At 37.3% G+C, this 13,670-nt stretch overlaps 1 pseudogene; it reads left to right on the top strand.

The window, feature by feature from the left end:
• The first annotated feature begins 4,077 nt into the window (after positions 1 to 4,077).
• Positions 4,078 to 4,565, top strand: LOC103226361 (ATP synthase subunit d, mitochondrial pseudogene; annotated as a pseudogene).
• Positions 4,566 to 13,670: the final 9,105 nt, after the last annotated feature.

Raw genomic sequence — 13,670 nt, 5'->3', positions numbered from 1 at the left:
ACAGCTCCTTCAAATTTTTATCAATAAAGGCTTGCTAATGAAATTTCAAATCTAAAAGAAGAACATAGACTACAATTTTCATTGCTTCCTTACAAGGTTTTCATGTGTCAATATTTATCTCTATACACACATAACTCTAATAAATTATATTCTCCACATAGTCCAGTCTCTAAACAAAGTTAAATTTAAAGAAATAAAGTCTATGCATAAAATGCTCATTAAAAAGCATTTCCAACCCCTGTACTGATCTTTTGAGAACCCTTAAAGGTGCCCCAATTCACACCACACACTCCACTTTTCAAGCTGCTCTAGGGATCTCACATGCTAAATTACAAAACTCTTCTCAAGCCTCAGTTTGTGCCTATCTTTCTCCTCTCTCTTCTCCCTAATTTTCAGCTCTGTACTGCGTAGACTAGCTTGGCCTCTCAGTAAATCCTCCCTACTTTCAGGCACATCCCTTTATATGCATTGTCTTGATTCAGTATCTAAAAGTAGGGTGGGAGAAAGCGAAGACTCACTTTAGTCTGTAGAGGGAGGAAAAGGAGAGGAAAGGCAGGAATAATTACATATCAATTAATCTTACTCTACCTACCTCCCATACATTTTTATTTTTGTGTTTTTAATATATATGGGATCTGATGGCTGGGCGCGGTGGCTCATGCCTGTAATCCCAGCACTTTGGGTGGCCAAGGCGGGTGGATCACAAGGTCAGGAGATCAAGACTATGCTGGCTAACATGGTGAAACCCCGTCTCTACTAAAAAAAACACAAAAAAATTAGCCGGGTGTGATGGCGGGCACTTGTAGTCCCAGCTACTTGGGAGGCTGAGGCAGGAGAATGGCATGAACCCAGGAGGTGGAGCTTGCAGTGAGCTGAGATTGCACCACTGCACTCTAGCTTGGACGACAGAGCAAGACTCTGTCTCCAAAAAAAAAAAAAAATATATATATATATATATACACACACACACACACACACACACACACACACACACACACGGGATCCTACTACATGTATTAAACAGTAATTGAGTTTTTATACTTAATGTTAAATTAAAGCTACTGTATTAGTATCCATTGCTGCAGAAAAATTATCCAAAAACTTAGGGGTTTAAAGCAACCAACCTTCATTATCTCACAGTTTCTGTGGATAAGTTTCACATATAACTCACTTAGGTGACCTGGCTCAAAGTGTCTCATGAGACTGCTGGCAAGCTGTTGGCTGAGGCTGTGGTCTCATCTGAATGCTTGACTGGGAGCGAGAGAATCTTCTCCTAAGTTCACTCACGTGGCTGTTGCCAGGCCTCAGGCCTTTGCTACCCAGGCCTCCCCACAGAGTTGCCTTGGGACATGGCAACTGGCTTCCTCCAGGGTAAGTGATCCGAGACAGTGCAAGAGAGTGCATTCAAGATGGAAACCAAATCCTTTTAATGATCTAATCATGGAAGTGGCATCTCATCACTTCTGTTCAAGAAGAGAGCCAGTAAGTCCAGCCCACACCCAAGGAAAAGCAGTTACACAAGGGTGTAAATGTCAATGAGCAGGAATCACTGGGCACTGTCGGACACTGTTTATGACACATCCACAGCATACCTCATTCTTTTTAACTGCAGCACAGAATTCCAAAATTTGAATGGACTATAATTTTTAAAATATCAGCCATGATTTGTTTTTTTTATTTTGTCTTCACTTTCTGCCTTTCATTTGATGACTTCTACTTTTTTCTTCAGTATTTTATAATTTATACATTGGTTAATATTAATTCTTAACATTTTCTGGTCAGCATTTTTACCTTGCTGCCTACTCTGAGAATAAGACAAGACTGTTTACACGCTTTTACTCCCCACCTAAATCTTCATTTTCTTAAAATCATCCTCACTCTTAACTCTAGATTTGTGCTGTCCAATACGATAGGTCCAGACACTTGTGGCTGTGGAGCACTTAAAATGTGGCTAAACTGCATTGAGATGTGCTGTAAGAATAAAATATACACCAGATTTCAAAACCTTAGTATGAAAAAAATGTAAAATCTATTGCTAATAATTCTTATACTGATATTTTGAAATGATAGTATTTCTGATATATTGGGCTAGATAAAATACTTTATTAACAGTAATTTTACCTGTTTCTTTTTACTCTTTTTAATATGGCTACTGGAAAATTTTAAATCACATAAATGGCTCATATTTATAGCTTGCATTATATTTTTATTGGACAGCACTACTGTGGATTGTGATAGTTTTTATTTTTAACATAAGGCTTTTATTTTCTTAGGAATAATTCCTTAACAATTGCCTTAAGGTTTTCATCCATATTATCAAGAATTATTTGGACTTACATATAAGTTTTACTAGTATCTTTGTTCATTTTCCTTGTGTCCTATGTCTTTCTCTTTCCTGGATTTATTTTTCATTTTGATACCTTCAATTTTGAGTAATTCTTAATGTAGAGTCTGTGAAGGATAAACTTTTCGAGTCCTTACATATCTGAAAATATCTTTATCTTTTTCTCATTCTTGATTTAAATTTTGGCAGGGTAGTGAATTACTCCATTTTCTCTGACGATCTATTTTCGGTGGTTCTGATTCAATATAGGTAATCTGTTCCTTTTTCCTGACTATAAGCTCTCAGGACTTTTTCCTTATTTTTGTAGTTCAGATTTTTTAGTAGGATGTTTCAATGACTAGTTATTTTTTCACTAATTCTGCTAGGTACTTAGTGAGCCCTTTTAAAACTGAACTCTTATTTCTTCAGCTATGGGATTTAGAAAAGAAATATTCTATTGATTGTTTTTACCTTTTCAACATCTCTGGATGACCTATAATAATAAAGTTATTAGGAACTTTAGATCTATCCTTCATAACTCATTTTTTTCTCTTATTTTCCATCATTTTGGGAGAAGCCTTCAGCTCAGTCTTCCTCCGATTTCATTTTCAGTTGAGTCCATTCTTCTGTCCTGAAACTGATTAGGTTTTGTTTGTCTTGTTTTGTCTCCTAGCTTTCATTTTCATTCTGTCAAAAGGGATTGAAGACGAAGGGTAAGTCAATGCCTGCTCAGTTGGCCATTTTGAATTGCATCTTCTAGTTAATATTTGCTGTTTTATCGAAGATGCCTTTAACATTCATACCTCTAAGGGCTTGGTGACAGAAACCAAGTGTGCCTACAACTCACCCTCCTATCTGAGCTGGGGGACCATTCTTAGGTCAAGCTTGGATACCTCAAATCTCTTCTCTTAGAATTAGTTATTTCTTAGGTATATCTTCCATTTCTCATGCAGATCTTCTGAAACCTGGCTTCACATCAAAATCATTGGAAAGGGTTTTTAAAGTTTTTTTCAAGCAATTTTGTTTGTTTGTTTGAGACGGAGTCTCGTTCTGTCACCCAGGCTGGAGTGCAGTGGTGTGATCTCGGCTCACTGTAGCCTCCACCTCCTAGGTTCCAATGATTCTCCCACCTCAGCCTCCCGGGTAGCTGGGATTATAGGCACACACCACCACATCCAGTTAGTTTTTGTGTTTTCAGTAGAGACAGGGGTTTCACCATGTTGACCAGGTTGGTCTTGAACTCCTGACCTCAGGTAATCCGCCTGCCTCAGGCTCCCAAAGTACTAGGATTACAGGCATGAGCCACTGAGTCCAGCCCAAGCTATTTTTTTATTGTGATAAAATGCATATACATACATTAAAGTTACCATTTTAACCATTTACAATATACAGCTAAGGTACATGTATAGTTCAGTGATGTTTAGTACATTCACAATTTTGTGCAAACATAGCAACCATGTAGTTCCAGAACATTTTTATCACCCTAAATGGAAACCCAATTTTCAGAGCATGCTTAGACAAATAGAAAAAAAAAAAGAAAGAAAGGCTCTAATTTACGAGTGCCTGCAAATTGGGGGACGGGGTGGTTTCTATAGTTGGGGAGATGTTTTATGGTAACTGTAATCATCAAAGGGAATTCATAAATGGTCTCTTGTATATGTACTAAAAGCTTGCCCAAACCATAACTAAGTACCATCCCTTAAAGGTGACAGAAAGGTCTTGCGTATTATGCTAGAAACTAGCACTCAGGGGCAGCCAGGGTCGGTGAAGGATCCCAAGATGGCTGGGCAAAAACTTGCTCTAAAAACCATTAACTGGGTAGCTTTTGCGGAGATCATACCCCAGAACCAAAAGGCCATTGCTAGTTCCCTGAAGTCCTGGAATGAGACCCTCACCTCCAGTTTAATGCCCTGAAGATTCCTGTGCCAGAGGATAAATATACTGCCCAGGTGGATGTCGAAGAAAAAGAAGATGTGAAATCTTGTGCTGAGTGGGTGTCTCTCTCAAAGGCCAGGATTGTAGAATATGAGAAACAGATGGAGAAGATAAAGATCTTAATTCCGTTTGATCAGATGACCATTGAGGACTTGAACGAAGCTTTCCCAGAAACCAAATTAGACAAGAAAAAGTATCCCTATTGGCCTCACCAACCAGTCGAGAATTTATAAAATTGAGTCCAGGAGGAAGCTCTGGCCCTTGTATTACACATTCTGGACATTAAAAATAATAATTACACAGTTAAAAAAAAAAAGAAAGAAAGAAACTAGCACTCAGTTCTATGGTGAGCTACAAACTCAGCCACCTGCAGAACTGAAACAAATGATCAACAGATGAAGTGCTGACAATGAAATGCAATGGCAATAAATTATACCTTGTATATTAATCACTGTATTATTAATATTCCATTAACTGAAGACTTTTCTACTTGACCATTTTTCCTTGAATTCCAATGGCTACTTCCAGTTTAATGTAAATATGTGAGTGAGATTTGGTTTTGTAAGTTAGTATCAAAAATAAAAACTGCAACTATGTTAAAGCCTAGTGTAAGCATATATGAACTAATTTCTTTTCTAATCCTTGGACTCAAAAAAAAAAAAAAAAAAAAAAAAAAAAGGCATCCAGCCACCTAAGGGCACACATGTGTCATCCTTCCCACTTACTATATGTCATCACTTAAAATAAGTTTCATCAAACATCTTTCAGAGTTTTTATACAGTAAATCTGTGGGGACAGGCAACATAGTATCACTGACCCTGATATGTCATTCAGGAGGCTTTTGGCTGCAAGTAATAGAAAACCCAATTTAAACAATAGGGAACATTGTTTATCTCACAAAATAATTGCAAATAAAGACAAAGCTGGTTTTTCCACATAAGGAGGAAGTTAATTAAAATCACTGCCTGACAAGACAGAATTTACTTATCTATCAGTTACCTACAACTTACAAAGACAATGAATAGGGCTCAAAGACAATGAGGCCAGGCATGCTGCCTCATGCCTGTAATCCCAGAACTTCCAGAGGCCAAGGTGGACAAATCACTTGAGGTCAGGAGTTTGAGACCAGCCTGGCCAATGTGGCAAAACCCTGGCTCTACTAAAAATACAAACATTCGCTGGGTGTGGTGGTGCGGCATGCCTATAATTCCAGATACACAGGAGGCTGAGCCACGGGAATCCCTTGAACCCATGAGGCAGAGGTTGCAGTGAGCTGAGATCATGCCACTGCACTACAGCCTGGGTGACAGAGTGAGACTCTGTTTCCAAAAAAAAGGACAATGAACAAGCTAGAATTTGATCATTTGATCATTTTGAAGGATATGCCCTAGATAACGTATATTTTCTATTGGAATACAAATTTTTCTCCATCCCCAAAGATATCATGTGGTAGATATTTGTTTAGCCACTTAGAGATTTTTTAAAAAGAGAAAATATCCATCTTTAGAACCTTTTTTTTTTTTTAATTCAAAAGACAGGCTTGTGTCTTGCAATTGCTGGATCATAAATTCTAAGAAAAAATAAAAAGCTCTAGAACCAAAGAGAGGATTAGCACATCAGACTCAAAGGGATACTGTTGTGGAGAACATGTCCAGCGTCAGAAGCTGGACAAGCTTGAGCCCAGCACAGTAGCACTCTGAAGCCGGACAAAGCACTCAAAACCAGATGGTGAAGCTAAGGTGAAAGTCAGGCTCCTGGTGAGCAGGTCTTAGAAACTGAGCAAAGCAGTTGGTGGAAGCCAAAATGGTCAGGAGGCCTCAGAGAGCACTCTGGGGTCCCAAGTCAAGCAAAGGGGACATGTGCTGATGACCCCCAGCATGACAAGCCTTTTAAACAGCCATCCTTTTTCATCATCAGCTCTGAAGAGGATGGGCTGCGTTTCATCTGCTCCTTTCTTCAGAGTCGCTCCCCACTGTTCCGCACCCTCCTTTGTGCCCAGGACTACATCTGTGATTCCAGACTACTTGCGTTTATTTGAGTCGTGAGTTGAGCTAGGTGTTTTCTATTTGCTCGCTTTTTCCCCCATGGAACATTATTTTTACTTAAAAAGACTACTGGCTAATAAACAGTGGGTATTTGGTAGTATGTAACATATGGTTTAGAAGAAGAATATCCAAGTATCTAAAAAGGCTAATAAAATACTTCTCTTTTTCCAATTTCATGTTTGTGCAAAGCCAGATTGTTTCCATATACTTTAATAGATGGTAACAAATTGAATGCAGAAACAGCTATAAAAATCCAGTTCCTTTACATTGTCTCAAATTTCTAAAAATGTAAAACAATGCCACTTTTCTCAGTACTTTTTGTTTTCATTTTGGGAAATACAGTTATTGAATATAAAAATGCTGCTAATGTTAACACAGACTGACTCTGTTATTGGTTGTTTGCATATGCATTAGTAAACATTTAAAAATGTATTAATTTTATGGTACAATATGGTAAATATCATAGAATTTACCCTACATAACCAAAAACAAATGTTCTTTGGGGTCCTCAATAATTTTTGGAGTGTGAAAAAGTCCTGGAACAAAAACTTTGAGAACTGCTAGTCTAACAAATAGAGAAACAAATGATTCTGAGTTGACAGCAAGCAGAATCATTTTACTTAGCCAGTGAGTGAGTCTGGCCTTTACCAGCAACCCTAGCTCAAGGCAACCTTTAGAGTTTTTATTTAAATTGTATCTGTACTATATTAAATTTAAGGATTGGGGACAGACTCGGGACATTTGTTGTGATAGTTAATTTTATGTGTCAATTTGGCTGGGCCACGATGCCCAGATATTTGGCCAAACATTATTATTATTTATTTATTATTTTTTTTTAGAGACAGAGTCTCACTATGTTGCCCAGACTGGTCTCAAACTACTGGGCTCAAGCAATCCTCCCGCCTTGGCCTCCCAAAGTGACGGGATTACAGGCATGAGGCACCGTGCCTGGCCTGGCCAAACATTATTCTGGATATATGTGTGAGGGTGTTTTTGTGGGTGGGATTAACATAGAAATTGGTGAACTCTGAATAAAGCAAATTATCCTCCAAAATGTAGGTGAGCTTCATCCAATCAGTTGAAGGCTTTAACATGAAGGCCGGCCCCCAAATAAGAAGGAATTCTGCCAGCAGATGGCCTTCAGACTTGAATTGCAACATCACCTCTTCCTGAGTCTTAGCTTGCTCGCCCACCCTACAGATTTGGGATTTGCCAGCCTCCAGAATTGTGTGAGTCAATCTCTTAAAATTAATCTCTTTCTCCAGATACATACACATATCTAATTTGGTTCTGTTCATCTGAAGAACCCTGACTAATACATTAGTCTTCTCAAATATAAAAGATTTACAATGTAGCCAATAAATCCTTGGTGAAGAAGGGATTTAAAAAGGGGGAGATAAATTTTTTAAAAGTTGTACTAATAATGTTAATTAAAGTATAAAATGTTGGCTGGGCACAGTGGCTCACGCCTGTAATCCCAGCACTTTGGAAGGCCGAGCTGGGCAGATCACGAGGTCAGGAGTTCAAGACCACCCTGGTCAACACAGTGAAACCCCGTCTCTACTAAAAATACAAATATATATGTATATATTTTTCTCCCTACCCAAGAAGGAGCTGCCTGCTGGAACTTCAGTTTGCTGACACTTGACAAGTGGGTGGGTCAAGAGCCAATCAGCAATCAAATAATATCCAAATTTCCATTATTATGGCATGTGTGTGTGTGTATATATATATATCTCCATATCTAGAGAGAGAGAGAGTAAGCTTTGAATAAATTAAGAGATGTAAGAAAATACATTCCTGTATGGAAGACTAAATATTCAAGGGCATGGTGGCAGGCACCTGTAGTCCCAGCTACTTGGGAGGCTGAGGCAGGAGAATCACTTGAACCCAGGAGGTAGAGGTTGCAGTGAGCCAAGATTGTGCTACTGCACTCCAGCCTGGGCAACATAGCAAGACTCTATATTAAAAAAAAAAGTATAAAATGTCTGGAAATAACATGAGTAAACATGTATAATGGTTTATATGACATCAGTCATGGTTATGTATCTAAGGCTATGCCTGGTAAAATCACAAAATAGTCAACTTGCCTTCTACAAGTTTCTCCCGTTTCCTCCTCCCCAACACCCCTTTCAGAGGATTTCTCCAACCCCTAGGGCTTACATTTTTAAATAGTGTCAGTTTCTTTAATTTTGAGAAACTATTTTCAAGTAAGGTGTTAATGACTTTGCACCTCCAAAAACAGATTTACATGTTAAATGAAATCTAAAGAGAAACAAGAATGTTTAACCCAAAAGTACTGAATTTCTAATAGTGGGTGTTGAGAACTGTAGCACCTGAGTAGGGGGAGATATCTGGGGTAGAGGTCTTCCTGAGTCCCCTCAAGCTGAGCAAAATAGTTGACTACCTATCCCACTGGTACTTGCCACCTCCTTACAAAGCACTGTCATCGAAGCTGCATAGGTGTGGGAATCCTACCTTTGTATCTAGCATACTGGAGGAAATAATGTGCATGGCAGGTGGCTGTGTGTGGCATAGTGAAGAGTTCAGTGGAGCCCTTTGTGGAGTAAAGGACTAGTGGCTGCTATCCTACATCAGCTCATGGGGCCAAGTCCTATGTGGGTACTCTTATGAACCATACAAGCGTCCAAATAATTTTTCCCGAGCAAGAAATTTAGAATTAGCTGTGGTGCAAACAATCAGGGGTAAATATTTTTATTTGTCTCATCCTAATCCAAATACAGAATATCCTTTGTATCTGTGGATTTAATATTTGGAATAGTGAAGGGCCATGCAATATAGTGATTTGAAGTCAACCATACCACCATCTATATGTATATGCTGCCATAGCACAGTAAGTGGGGTTCAGTGATTTCAACTGTATAAAATGTGTGTTGAATGACTGCAAGATCAATAAAGTGACTGGAATAAGCCTATGCATGGTGTCTTGGATTCTCTTGCTGCTTTATTCAAGTCTGTTTGCACGCCTTGGCTTTTAATAGATGATGACTGGTAGCAATTCCACTCTAGCTTAAATATTAATGGGACAATTCTGGGTCCTGTGGCTGGCTAAGAACTCCAGGACAGAGGGAGGTTTCCAGAAATCTCCTCATTAGTTGGCATGCATTCCATTGATCCAATTCAGGGAGTCTATGCTGGAAAATACTGCGAATGCGGAACCTTACTCACTGCTTTCTCCCTACCCTAGAAGGAGCTGCCTGCTGGAACTTCAGTTTGCTGACATTTGACAAGTGGGTGGGTCAAGAGTCAATCAGCAATCAAATAATATCCAAATTTCCATTATTATGGCACGTGTGTACGTGTATATATATATATATATATCCATATCTAGAGAGAGAGAGAGAGTAAGCTTTGAATATATGAAGAGATGTAAAAAAATATATTCCTGTATGGAAGACTAAATAGTCAAGAAAAAAAATAGTTCTTCATATGTTGTTTCACAGCTTTAAGTATCCTAATCTAAAATTTCAAGGGACTTTTTTGTAACTAAAAAAAAAAATTCTGAAGTTGATCCAGAAGAATAAAGAGACTAATACAGTCAAAATAATATTTGAAAAGGTTAAAAAATTATGGGAAAACATGCCTAGCAAAAATATAAACAAACAAAACTTCAAATGAACGAAAGCCCCATGAAAAACCAAAAACCTATTTAAAACCAAATTCTAACATGAGAACTAACATACAAATCAAGAATCAGAATAGATAGCTAAGAAGCAAATTATAGCATATAAACTAATTCAATTTATTATAAAGGAGATGTTATAAATCAACTAGAAAGAGCATAATCATCCAATTAATAAAAGGAAATTTAATTAAAGGTATTAGAAGAAAATAAATCAACTTAGATTCTTGCCTTACATTATCATCCAAATAAATCCTGCATGAATCAAAGAGCTAAATGTGAAGAAGAAAAATGAAACAAAATAAAAAATAAAATAAAAACAAAAAACCACAACAATTAGAAGAAAATATATTGTTTCCAACAGCTAGATAAGAAAATACTTTTTAAACCTAAAGTAAATGTAAAAAGGAATCGCAAAAAAAGATTGGACTATCTTAATAGCTATTATAAATAATTATAAGGCAAACAAGTTACAGAAAATATTTAGGCCCAAATATGCAAAATTTTTCATAATGTAGAAACATTTAGTAGTAATCAATAACAAAACTTGCTTTATAGGAAACAAGTACTTTCGTAGCCTGTTGGCAGAATGGTAAATTTATTCAGCCTTCTTGGAAAGCTAATTAGGAATATGCATAAGAAATATATAAAGTCTATGTTCTTTGACCCACTAATTCCATCTACATTAATCTATCTTAAGGTGATAATGATAAAATGATAAGGAAAGAAGTTATGACAGTATACAAAACTCTGTATAAAACTATGTATATACAATCCAATCCAAACTATTCTAAATACACTTAGAAAAAAAAAAGACTGGAAGGAAATATACCATAAAAGATTGTTCATCCAACAAACTTTTATCATTCAGATGGGCTCAACATTTGGGTCTCCCCCAAATTCCTATGCGAATCTCTAACCCCCAACGTGATGGTATTAGTGGGTGAGGCCTTTGCAAAGTAATCAAATTTAGATGTGGTCATGAGGGTGAACCCCTCATGATAGAATTAGTGCCCCTGTAAGAGATGATATCTCTCTCTCTCTCTTCACCATGTAAAGCCACAGCAAGAAGGTGACCATCTGCAAGCCTGGAAGAGAGCCTTCACCAGAGCTGGCACTCTGATCTTGAACTTCTTGGCCTCCAGAACTGTGGGAAACAAATGCTTGTTGTTTATACCACAGTCTGTGATATTTTATTATAGTAGCCCAAGCAGATGAAGACATTGATCACTAGCAATATCTCAGTTTGTAAGATTACGAGTGATTTTTGTCTATCCTTCTCACTTTCCAAATTTAACACAAAATTAATGATTTACATCTTAATCTTTATAAAACATAAATTACTCATTAATATATGACTACACCCCCATTGTAAAAGTCAAGCAATTTTTAAAAAAGCAAAACATAAAAATTCTCCTTTAACATTTTATCTTACCAGTCCCCCATTGTGGGTTTGATTTCTCAAAAATAAGCACCAATAGCAGTTTATGGATTTATCTTTCTAGGTATTTTACATTGCGTATATAAACATGTACACATATGTAAGGAAAAATGCATGCACAGAGGTTTTTTTCAATTCATTGCTTACAAAAAACCGTAGGGGAGTTAGATACTTCTAGTATAGTGTTTTGTTTAACACACACAATAATTCAACAGTCGCATAGCTACACAAGTAGTACTTTCCTACCAAATAAACTGCTTAACACCTATTGTCACATGTCTGGCCCTTCACATTTTCATATCTGTCGGCCTCTGTGCTTTTGTGTTTGTCACCCTGGATTTCCTTAACATTTTGTGAAATGCTTTAAAACACCCACACACACACCCCAAATAAGAAATATGTTCGCATGTAAATATGTCTAGATCTTTTCTACATAGTATTCTTTTCTATATAATATTCAACAGTACATACTGCTTTTATAATCAGAATTTTGAAAAGAACACATGATTTATTTTAAAGGGTTTAGATACAAATTTTCAAATTGCTTCAAGTTTCCTGAATGTGTTCCTGCCTGTTCATTAGCTGTGAAGCAGGAAGTCTCTTAGTCTCTGTTTAATTTTTCATCAAAGATGGTTTGTGAAAGGGTGCAGTGGTGATCTGGAAGGCATTCTTATACTGAATGCTACATCAATAAAGACTCCTGTTTGTACAGTAGAAAAGCAAAATTATTATTTAGAAACTCCCCCGAGGAAACTGCTTTTCACACAGAATGGATTGTCTAAATGTCAAAGGAATTTCCATAATTTTCATAAATACCCTTCATACCCAGAAAACAGCAGTTGGTTTAAGATTTTGTAAATCAGGTTTGCCTCTACCCCCCAGATATACCTTAAAATTTTTATTATACTCAGTTCCATACATTACTATATTCTGTCTTGTCTTATATTCCAATCATCTCACACCTCATTAGTTTAAATATTTATTTACTTATTTATTTTTTGGAGACAGAGTCTCACTTTGTCACCCAGGCTGGAGGGCAGTGGTGCAATCATAGTTCACTGTAGCCTCGAACTCCTGGGTTCAAGCCATCCTCCTGCCTCAGCCCCTCAAGTAGTTCGGATTACAGGTGCACATCACTACGCCCAGCTAATTTTTTGTATTTTCTGTAGAGACGGGGTTTTGGTTTTACCATGTTGTCCAGGCTGGTGTTTAAGTATTTAAACCTGTATTCCCTAAATATAGTATATGTATACACATAGGTATATATGAATATATTAATATTGCATATATAACATGACACATTACTTATTTTTATATATTAGATAATATACAATATATTGTTAATATACTTTTTATATGTAAAGGTTTTATACACATGCCCACAGACAAATTAACCCCCCCAAGCACCCACCTGGCTTGGTCTCAGCAGGGTGTTGCAGACTGATCCCAGCAGTCAAGGGTAATTAGAAGTAATCCCAATCTTATTGGTATTTCTCAAATCTCTCAAATATCATTAGAGAGGATCCAATGCATAGCCTATGGTAACAACAAATGCTCTTTGCTTATTCCTCTTCTTGTCTCTCACCACAGAAATCTGTCCAAGAGCCTCTCTTCCTATAGCTCACTCTAGTCCCTCCCTTTTCAAAGCCAATTCCCATCCTTGCTTCTCTGTTCTTCCCCATGGGATTACCTGGGATCTGCAATTTAGGATCCTAGAATGGGGGCAGAGGGGAAGATGGACCAGGAGGTGGAAGGGGACAATCCTATCAGACACCAAGAGCTCCTCAGCACAAGGGAAAAGGGCACAAGAGATGGAATAAGATCTAGATACTTTTGTGTCATAATATTTTGTACTTGTTAAATATGTCTACAGAGACTATATTTTTCAGATGAATTTGTATATACAAGGTCTAGAACTGGGCAGCATATTAAAGCTGGATTTTGGAAAATCAAGGGAGAGATTTTTTGAGGGTTGTTTATTGGTTTCTTTAAAACATTTTTTTTTATTTCAATACCTTGTGGGGTACAAGTAGCTTTTGGTTACATGGAGGAATGGTATAGTGGTGAAGTCTAAGATTTTAGTGGACATTGTACCTAATATGTAGTTTTTTATTCCTCATCGCCCAACCCTCCCCCTTCTGAGTCTCCAAAGTTCATTATATCACTCTGTATGCTTCTTTCATACCCATAGCTCTCATTTGTAAGTGAGAACATACGGTGTTTGATTTTCCATTCCTGAATTATTATATTTAGAATAATGGTCTTCAGCTCCATTAAAGTTGC

The sequence above is a fragment of the Chlorocebus sabaeus genome, chromosome 21 (assembly GCF_047675955.1).
Source record: "Chlorocebus sabaeus isolate Y175 chromosome 21, mChlSab1.0.hap1, whole genome shotgun sequence".
Taxonomy (NCBI): Eukaryota; Metazoa; Chordata; class Mammalia; order Primates; family Cercopithecidae; genus Chlorocebus; species Chlorocebus sabaeus.
Note: the sequence above shows the minus strand (reverse complement) of the source record. Positions and strands in the feature narration are given on the sequence as shown.